Source organism: Delphinapterus leucas, chromosome 20 (assembly GCF_059928025.1).
Source record: "Delphinapterus leucas isolate spDelLeu-1000000601 "Yukka" chromosome 20, BTC_Dleu_Yukka2, whole genome shotgun sequence".
NCBI lineage: Eukaryota > Metazoa > Chordata > Mammalia > Artiodactyla > Monodontidae > Delphinapterus > Delphinapterus leucas.
In genome coordinates this window covers 10,978,124-10,987,288 of record NC_143148.1, presented here as the reverse complement: position 1 = coordinate 10,987,288, position 9,165 = coordinate 10,978,124, and the positions used below count along the sequence as shown (strand labels likewise).

The window sequence follows — 9,165 nt, the reverse complement described above, 5'->3', positions numbered from 1 at the left end:
GCCAAGAATTTGTAATATGATTGCTTTATTTCATATGATACATTGGATTAAAATTAAGGAATAGATCCCCAGAGGTGAACCTTTGATCTTCAGAAGTAAATACATATCTGCCGCAGATGTATATAAGGGAATGTTCATTGCATTATTGTTTATAATAGCAAGCATAGAAATAATCGGTTGGGTTGCCAAAGTATTTTATGATTTACTTATCCAGTGCAAATTGTTGCTATGGATGTTGGAAGATGTCCAGAATACATTAACCTGGAAAAACACAAAGCATGGAATTTTTGTGTGATCTCATTAAAAAAGAACAAAAAAGTATTTATTTTTACTTATCTCTAAATGATGGGATTTTGCTTGACATAAATTTTTACATTTCTTTAAACTTCGTTTTGAAATAATTTAAAACTTTCCAAATATTGTAAAAATTATATAAAATCTCTCATGTACCCTGTACTCAGATTCACCAGTTAACATGTTTGAGTCATTATTCTCTTTATGTGAACGTGTATATATGCACACACATATTGACATATGCTTTTTTTTAACCATGAGTATGTTCCAGATCTCTTAGCCTTTGCATCTGAATACTTAAGTAATACTGTAAGAACAAGGATATTTACTTACATATCTACAGCACAAGTATAGCATTCAGGAAAATTGAATATTGATGCATAACGTCTAACCTCCAGATGTTATTCAAATTTTAGCAGTGTCTCTCTCTCTCTCTTTCTCTCCCTCTCCCCCTCCTCCTTCCCTCTCTCTTTCCTTTTTCTTTATTTTTTTGGTAGGTGACAGGATTAAAATCAATTTATTAACAAATCTTCAAAGAAAGGTCTATATTTGCCTTCCACATAATTTGATTATTCACCATATGAATACCCAGTTGTTCCTATACCAATTACTGAACATTTCCCTTATTCCCCACTACTGTGCAGTGCCACTTTTGAAGAAAATCAGTAATCTGTATATGATTAGATGGATGTCTTGACTCTCAATTCCCTTTGATTGGTCTACTTTTCAATAATTTTACCAATAGCACACTGCTTCAGTTACCATACCTTTGCAACGAGTCTTGATATTTGGAAAACATTTTCTCATCTTGCTCTCTTTTTAGGTGTCTTGGCAGCTTCCAGTTAGGGTAATAGGAGATACAAACAGAACCACCCATGAAGTATGCTTTCCAAAAAAAAATAAACCTGAATCAAATTGAACCTCTAATTCTAACCACTGGTACACAGGAAATACATATGGAGAAATATTTATGACAATATGAATAAAACTGTAGGGCATATGCTAAATGAAATAAGAGAAAGAAAAATAATGCATGGTATTAGTTATATGTGGAATCTAAGGGGGAAAAAAGGTCAAACTTAGAAACGTAGTGTGATGGTGGTGGTTGCCTGGGGAATGGGGGGAGGTTGGTTATAAAAAGGGTACAAACTTTCAGCTTTAAGATGAACAAGGTCTGAGGATCTAATCTATGGTGACTACAGTTGATGATGCAGTATTGTACAGTTTAAATTTGCTAAGAGAGTAGATATTAAAGGTTCTCACTTCTCTCCCCCCAAAAGAGTTAGCTATGTGAAGTGATGTGTTAATTCACTTGTGGGAGTCCTTTCACAATGTATATCAATTCATCACATATACTTTAAATATATTACAATTTTACTTGTCAATTATACCTCATAAAGCTGAAAAAAGTTGAATTTGTTACCGTTATCTGAGCAGGATACCCCACTTACGCACCTACGTTTTGAATAATTGTGGCTCATTGATTTAGACCATCCTGAAGAAAAATAAAACATACTATTGTATTTACTTATTTTCCTATTGTGTTTATGGCGGTTTTATTTGTTATGGTAACTTTACAAATTGAAGGTTTGTGGCAAACCTGTGTCAAGCAAGTCTACTGGTGCCATTTTTCCAACAGCATTATTTTTATATTGTGTACATTATTTAACATAATGTAATTGCACACTTAGATTACATTATAGTGTAAACTTATATGCAGTGGGAAACTAAAAAATTCATACAACTCAAGTTTATTTCGATATTTGCTTTATTGCAATGGTCTGGAATCTAACACCAGATATCTCCGAGGTATGCCTGTATTCTAGACTTTTCTCTTTCAAAGTACGGTATTTCCTTCACTTCTTGCTAATTCATCTTCTTTCGTTTGCTGGAAAACTCCAGATTTCAAAATGAGCAATTAAAACCAACAAAAGTGGGAAAGTCGTTATTTATATTGTGGCTTGATCAAAGGTTACTTTTCCTTCTCCTGAGTCTTTAGCATCTTGGAATGAATAGCTCATGCTAGGTAAACATTGTCGGGGTCTACATGTATCCAGGCACAAGGAGAGTAAAGAAGGCAATAAACCGAGTTTGAGATCCTCTCTTCGCCTTTCTTTGCTATACAGCCACATTTACTTTTCAGTCGCACTTATTAGTAATGTAACTAAAACAACAACAACAAAAAGCCCTCCAGAAGAGAAGGAAGGAAGGAAAAGAAAAAGATCAAGCGCTAATAGCGTCTCCAAACTGACTGAACTGAACCGGCTTATATTTAAAAACAAAACAAAGCAAACAAAGAAAACGTGGCATTACTTTGCCGAGGATTCTGGGGAGTGTAGTCCAGCAGCGCCGGGTAGTCGGAGCCACTTCCGCTCTCGAAGGGAAGAGGAGTAGCCCTTGTTCCGCTGAGGGATTCTGGGAAGTGTGGTCCAGCAACGGCGTGTAGTCCGGGCCCTTCCGCTTCAGGAGTGAGAGGCCGCGGTTATCAGTACCTGCTGGGAGGTGAGTCAGTGCCTAGAACCCGAGTCTCTTCCGAGTCTGCCTGGGCGTGGAATCCGCAGGTGCCACCCTCGCCCTTGGGGAACAGAAGCCGTGGAGGGCAGGGGCGACGGTTTTCGTCACCTCGGTGTTTGGGGCTGTTCGCGCGTACCCGAGTTGTAGGCGGGCAGGGGTCGCGATCTCCGGGTTTGAGAGTCTCCGGACGCTCGGTTTCCCTCGCCTCCGCTACTTTCTGCACGCTCTGCGGTCTCTTAGGGATGTACTCTTCGTAGAGTTATTTCACTTTTCCATTTCTCGTCTGCAAAGTGGAGTTAATAGTAGTGCCTCCCTAGTAGGCATGTGGTGAGATTTACGTGATGTGAAAATGCTTAGAACCGGTCGCTGGCACCTGCGAAAAGGCGGTCGGTCGTTCTCAGTCTTTTATTTCTTTTGAGAAGCGCTCAGTCCTTGAAAGCCTCTGTGAGCCCGCGGTGGGTTCTGAGCTCCAGCTGTAGAGCCACTGGCTCTTCTCTGACCCCTGCGGGAAGAGGGGTTTTTCGTGGATTCCTAATGACCCCACGACCTTTTTTATTTTATTTATTTATTTATTTATTTTTTTGCGGCACGCGGGCCTTTCACTGTTGTGGCCTCTCCCGTTGCGGAGCACAGGCTCCGGACGCGCAGGCTCAGCGGCCATGGCTCACTGGCCCAGCCGCTCCGCGGCATGTGGGATCTTCCAGGACCTGGGCACGAACCCGTGTCCCCTGCATCGGCAGGCGGACTCTCAACCACTGCGCCACCAGGCAAGCCCCCCACGACCTTTTTTAAAGGAAGGAGTGGGTCTCACCCCCAGCTGGTGCCTGGGGATGTCCGCTGTGATTTATCCTGGACCTGAGACACGATTATGATATCTTTCCTTTCCCGACCCTGATTTCTCAAAGAGGTTGCAGAGAGGAGGGAATGACCCATGACTCCTGGCAACATTGTCCCAACGTGAGAGAATTTATCGTGCTGTGTCATTTCTACTCTCAGTTGGGCAACAGATCTCCTTCATTCATTAGCAGATTTTTACTCCTGGGCAAATGTCGAATGTTTATAGAATAAATGGGAGGTTGGATGAGACGTGTTGATGAATGAGTAATAATAATTTGTTAATATAGTGAATGCCAGGTACTCTTCTACAGCCTTTATATGCATTAATTAGCTTAATCTTCATAACAAAGATGTGGTTATTATCTATATTTTACAGATGAGAACACTGATAGGTGAAGAATTTAAGTAATTTTCTCAAAGTCAAACAACAGAGAAGAGACAGAACTGGGAATTTGAATCCAGGCAGCCTGTGTTCTTGACCTTTAATCCATACTCTTGAAACTGAGCGGGACACTCTGGGGCCTTCTTGGGGACAGACCTCCCCTACCCACCGTGTGTCCCTCACCTCTTGTTTATAAAAAAGCTTTAGTCTCCTAGGCCTTCCCTGAGTTCCAAAGAGCAAATTTAGTCAGAGAAGCGAGAAAACGCAGAAACAAAGGAAAACAGTCAAGCAAGACAAAAATAATAGTTTAGCCGTAAAACAAAGTCAAGGAGGACCTTTAGTTCCTCCTCAAGGGCTAGAGATAATATCCTGAGCCACATCCTTGAGTTGTTTTGCAGATACTAAACCCCCCACCACGTGGAGGAAGTTAACTGCATGCTGACCACCAGCAGGTAGATCCCAGATGTGTTGGAACCAGGTTGATGATTGAGATTCCCGAAACAGCACCCTGTTACCTCACCATCAGCCAGTCAGAGAATTGTGCATGAGCTGATCACACACCTGTGATCCCCTCCCTCACACTGTCTTTAAAAACCCTTCGCTGAAATCTATCAGAGAGTTTGAGTCTTTTGAACATGAGCTGCCTGTTCTCCTTGCTTGGCGTCCTGCAGTAAATGCTATACTTTGCTTCACCACCACCTGGTGTCAGTAGACTGGCTTTGCTGCATGTCGGTTGGGTAACACTCTCCTTCAGTTCTAACATGGTAAATAACCCCTGTGAATGAAAGAGGGAGGGTCGTTTGGTAATAATTTAGGATCTTAGAGGACCTGAAGGCTGTGCTCATTTAATTACTTTTTTTAATTTACTTTATTTATGTATTTATTTATTTTTGGCTGTGTTGGGTCTTTGTTGCTGTGCGCAGACTTTCCCTAGTTGCAGCGAGCAGGGGCTACTCATCGTTGCGGTGTGCAGGCTTCTCACTGCGGTGGCTTCTCTTGTTGTGGAGCACGGGCTCTAGGTACACGGGCTTCAGTAGTTGTGGTGGCACATGGGCTCAGTAGTTGTGGCTTTTGGGCTCTAGAGCGCAGGCTCAGTAGTTGTGGCTCACAGGCCTAGTTGCTCCGTGACATGTGGGATCTTCCCAGACCAGGGCTTGAACCTGTGTCTCCTGCATTGGCAGGCGGATTCTTAACCACTGCGCCACCAGGGAAGTCCTAATTAATTTCTTGTAATTTTATATGATGTTACATTCATATTCTGATTATAGAAGTAATTTGTGCTCTTCATAGAAAATACGAGAAATAGATGAAGAAAGCCAATAATTATCCATAATTATCCAGAATGTAGAGATAACTGTAAACATGTTAATGTATTTCTCTTTAGTTATTTCTTTGTATATATGTTTTTCTATGCTTCTCAAAAATTTTATCGTACTTGTAGTACTTTTATATTTGGTAACTTGTAATTATGAACATTTTCTAGCAAAAACGTACAGAAAATAATATAATGAATTCTCACATAGCCATCAACCCTTGTCAAACCTTCAACTGTTGTATACTGTTTGTCAGTCTTACATAATCCACCCTCCTTTTTTTTTTTTTTTGCTTGAGTATTTTAATACAAAATCCAGACCTTAAGTGAAGAGGATTTATACTAGATTATCATAAATATATAGAGGTCGAGAGAGAGAGGACATTAACAGTTCCAAAGTTTTCACATAGTAACTAGGAGAATGGTGGCTAGTGAGAAAGCTAGGGGCCCCCTTGAAAGAGTTGCAGTTAAAGAAGGTTATGGATTTTGTTTCTCGTTTGGAATTTAATTTGCTCATGGTTTCCAATCGGTCTTGATTCCTATGTTGTGGGGACTGTGTTGTATTCTTTCTAGTGTGCCCAGCACTGTGACAAGGTTTACAGAGAGAAGTTATTCAGTTAAGTGTTTGTGGCTGGTACAGGTGTTCAGTTGGTAGATGGCTACAGGGGCCTGCAGCTCTGAGAGATGGTTATTTGAATTCCTGAAAATGGATTAAGTGACAAAACAATAAAAACGATCCACATAGGTATTACTTCTCCTTTATCTCACTCACTCTTGGCTATACTCAGAAGCCACAGCTTTTCAGAGTATTTACAAGTTGATATATAGTTATTGGTAATGCTTTTCATGTCCTAAAACAAATTTACTTAGAACAAACCAGGAGTAATGCACCATTTCTGTATTCATCACAAAGTCATAACAATAACCTGGTGGAGTTTATTGGGAGCTTATTACGAGTCAGGCAGAGTTTCCAGTGCTCTTCACGTATTAACTCATTTATTCCTCAAAATATCCCTGTTATTATCCCCATGTTATTACAAATGAGGCACAAGAGGATAATTGATGTGCACAACGTCACTCACCCAGGAACTACAGCACTAGAATTGAAACCGTCCTTCCTAAAATAGCACCTCCCCATCTCTCTCCATCCCCGTTTTCCCTGCCATATTTTTCTTAGCAGTGTCTACCAGTGGCTAGCACATTATATACTTATCTGTTGGTTGGCTTATTACCCATCCTCTACTATAATATCAGCTTCATGACAGCAGGGATTTTATCCACTGCTGTATCTTTAATATATAGAATTGTGCCTGGTACATGCTAGATAATCAGTAAGTATTTGTTGAATGAATGAATGAAAGATCCTGGTGAATAGTAATGAAGTGCTCAGCTAATATAATAGAGGATGTATCTTTATTAACCATTCATTCAGTAATTCACCTTTTTTTGGCCACCCCTTGTGGCAGACAGAATCTTAGTTCCCTGACCAGGGATCGAACTCGCGCCTCCTGCAATGGAAGCATGGAGTTCTAACCCCTGGACCACCAGGGAAGTCCCCTCAGTCATTCACCTTTTTTTTTTTTAAACAAATCTGTGTTGAGTGCCTGCTTCATGCCATGAACTATTCTAGGCACTGGAGAAAGAGACTAAAACAATGCGGCCTACACTGCAAAAATGTGGATTGATATAAGCAAGATGAATAACTAAAGTGTACATTAGGGACCTTCCTGTTGGTCCAGTGGTTAAGACTCTGTGCTTCTGCTGCAGGGAGCCCAGGATCGATCCCTGGTCGGGGAACTAAGATCCCACATGCTGCGAGGCATGGACAAAAAAAAAAATAAGATGTACATTAATAAGATAGAGAGGGATGACCCTAAATATAAAAGGGTAGTGAACTGGAGAAGAAGGGAAGTGGTGGAGCAGGGGATTTAAAGTATATAAAGCATGTCCATGGAAGAACTCTGAGGACAGTGACATTTGAGTAAATACCTCATCATGTTGAATGAATGAATGTTTTAAAATAAATAAATAAATAGGGATTGCCTTATCCAGAGCCCATAATTATTCCTTTTATCAATATTTTACTTTTTATTTATTTATTTGGCTGTGCTGGGTCTTAGTTGCGGTACACGGGATCTAGTTCCCCGACCAGGGATCGAACCTGGGGCCCCTGCATTATGAGCGCAGAGTCTTAACCGCTGGACTACCAGGGAAGTTCTTGAGCATTTTACTTTTAAGAATGACCTTAGTGTCGCTTGAGCAAAACCAGTAATTAGGACTCCGCGCTTCCACTTGCACGGGGCACAGGTTCAATCCCTGGTGGGGAACTAAGATCCCGCAAGGCGTGTGGCATGGCCAAAAAAAAAAAGAAAAGAAACCCAGAGGAAAAAATTGGAAGATACAATTCATCCTCTCCTCCTCCCAATCAGAAACAGCCTCAGAATTTTACAGCTCAGAGGAACCTCTGAGATGCACCAGTCTGATCCTTGCCCGACAAAGTGTGTCTTCGGTCATCCTTTGATTCCATGTGTTTTGAGCACTCATTATATTCTAGGCGCTGGGATTAAAAAAGTGTGTTAATCGTCTCAGAAGTAAAACAGATGCTTCACCGCTCACCATCCCCTCGACCGCCCGCAGGCGGTAGAAGACTTCTGGGGACTGGGATTTGAAGGGTGAGAGGCGAGCAGAGCTGAGGCAGGCACCCCAGACCCCGCTTGCTTTCTCCTTCTAAATATGGCGAAATGTCAGGTCTGCTTGCAGAACCGTGTTGCTGAGCAGAGCAGAGCAGGAGAGTGCAGCAAATATAGGGTCAGCGCAAGGGAGTTGGGGGTTATGAATGATCTGCCTTCCAAGCTTTGGGGAGCGGATACATTGCTCTCATCCCTACGGGAGTGCTTCTGCCTAAAGCAGCAGGACCCACGAACATGAGGCGCTATCATACATTTAACGCTTCTTCGCACATATTCACTGAAACCTCTTGTCACCCCTATAAGCTCGATATTCTCCTTATCCCCGTTGTATAGATGTGGAAATAGTCGCAAAGAGCTGTCAGAAGAGTCGGTAGAATCCTGATGCCCTGGCTCCATATCGCTCAGCAGGTCACTTTCAGCAGAGTGTGTACCCTCCAACTCCCCTTTCTCTCCTCCCCAAGGACACCCCTCCCATCTCTTCTGTGTGTTTGTGATTAGAGACACAGTGACTAGATAAAGAGCACGAGCTCCGGAGTCAGAGTTGGATTTCAGGTTAGTCAGTCCTCACCAGCTCTGTGATTATCAGTAACTTAATCTCATGAATCCTCAGCTTCCTCATCCATTAAATGGGAGCAATAATCATACCATCACTTACTGAGAGCTTGTGTTATGTGCCAGGCACTGAGCCAAGGCTTTTTTTCCCCCTATTTTTTTATCTTGAGATGTAATTCACATATCATAAGAGTCACCCTTTAGTATACTAAAGTATGCTTTAGTCACCCTTAAAGTGTACAACTCACTGGTTTTTAGTATATTCACAAGGTTGTACAGCCATCACCACTGGCTAATTCCAGAACATTTTCCTCATCCCCAAAAGAAACCCCATGCCCCTGAGCTGTCACTTCTCACTTGCTGCCCTCTCAGCCCCTGGCAGCCACTAATTTACTTTCTGTCTGGATGGACTTGCCTGTTCGGGGCTATTGGACTTGCTCAGTTAATCCCCAAAGCACCCTTATAAGTTAGGATCTGTTATGGCCACTACAGTATTGTTCATTGAGACATTCTGTCGGACTTTTGTTTAAAATGAAAAAAAAACTAGCAGTCATATTTTAAAATAGTTTTTCTGGGCTTCCCTG

General features: G+C 41.8%; 1 non-coding gene across 1 annotated transcript; it reads right to left on the bottom strand.

Moving 5' to 3' along the window:
* Nucleotides 1-7,479: 7,479 nt before the first annotated feature.
* On the bottom strand, nt 7,480-7,552 carry TRNAM-CAU (transfer RNA methionine (anticodon CAU)). The gene has a single exon. It is a non-coding gene; the product is annotated as a tRNA-Met (tRNA).
* Nucleotides 7,553-9,165: the final 1,613 nt, after the last annotated feature.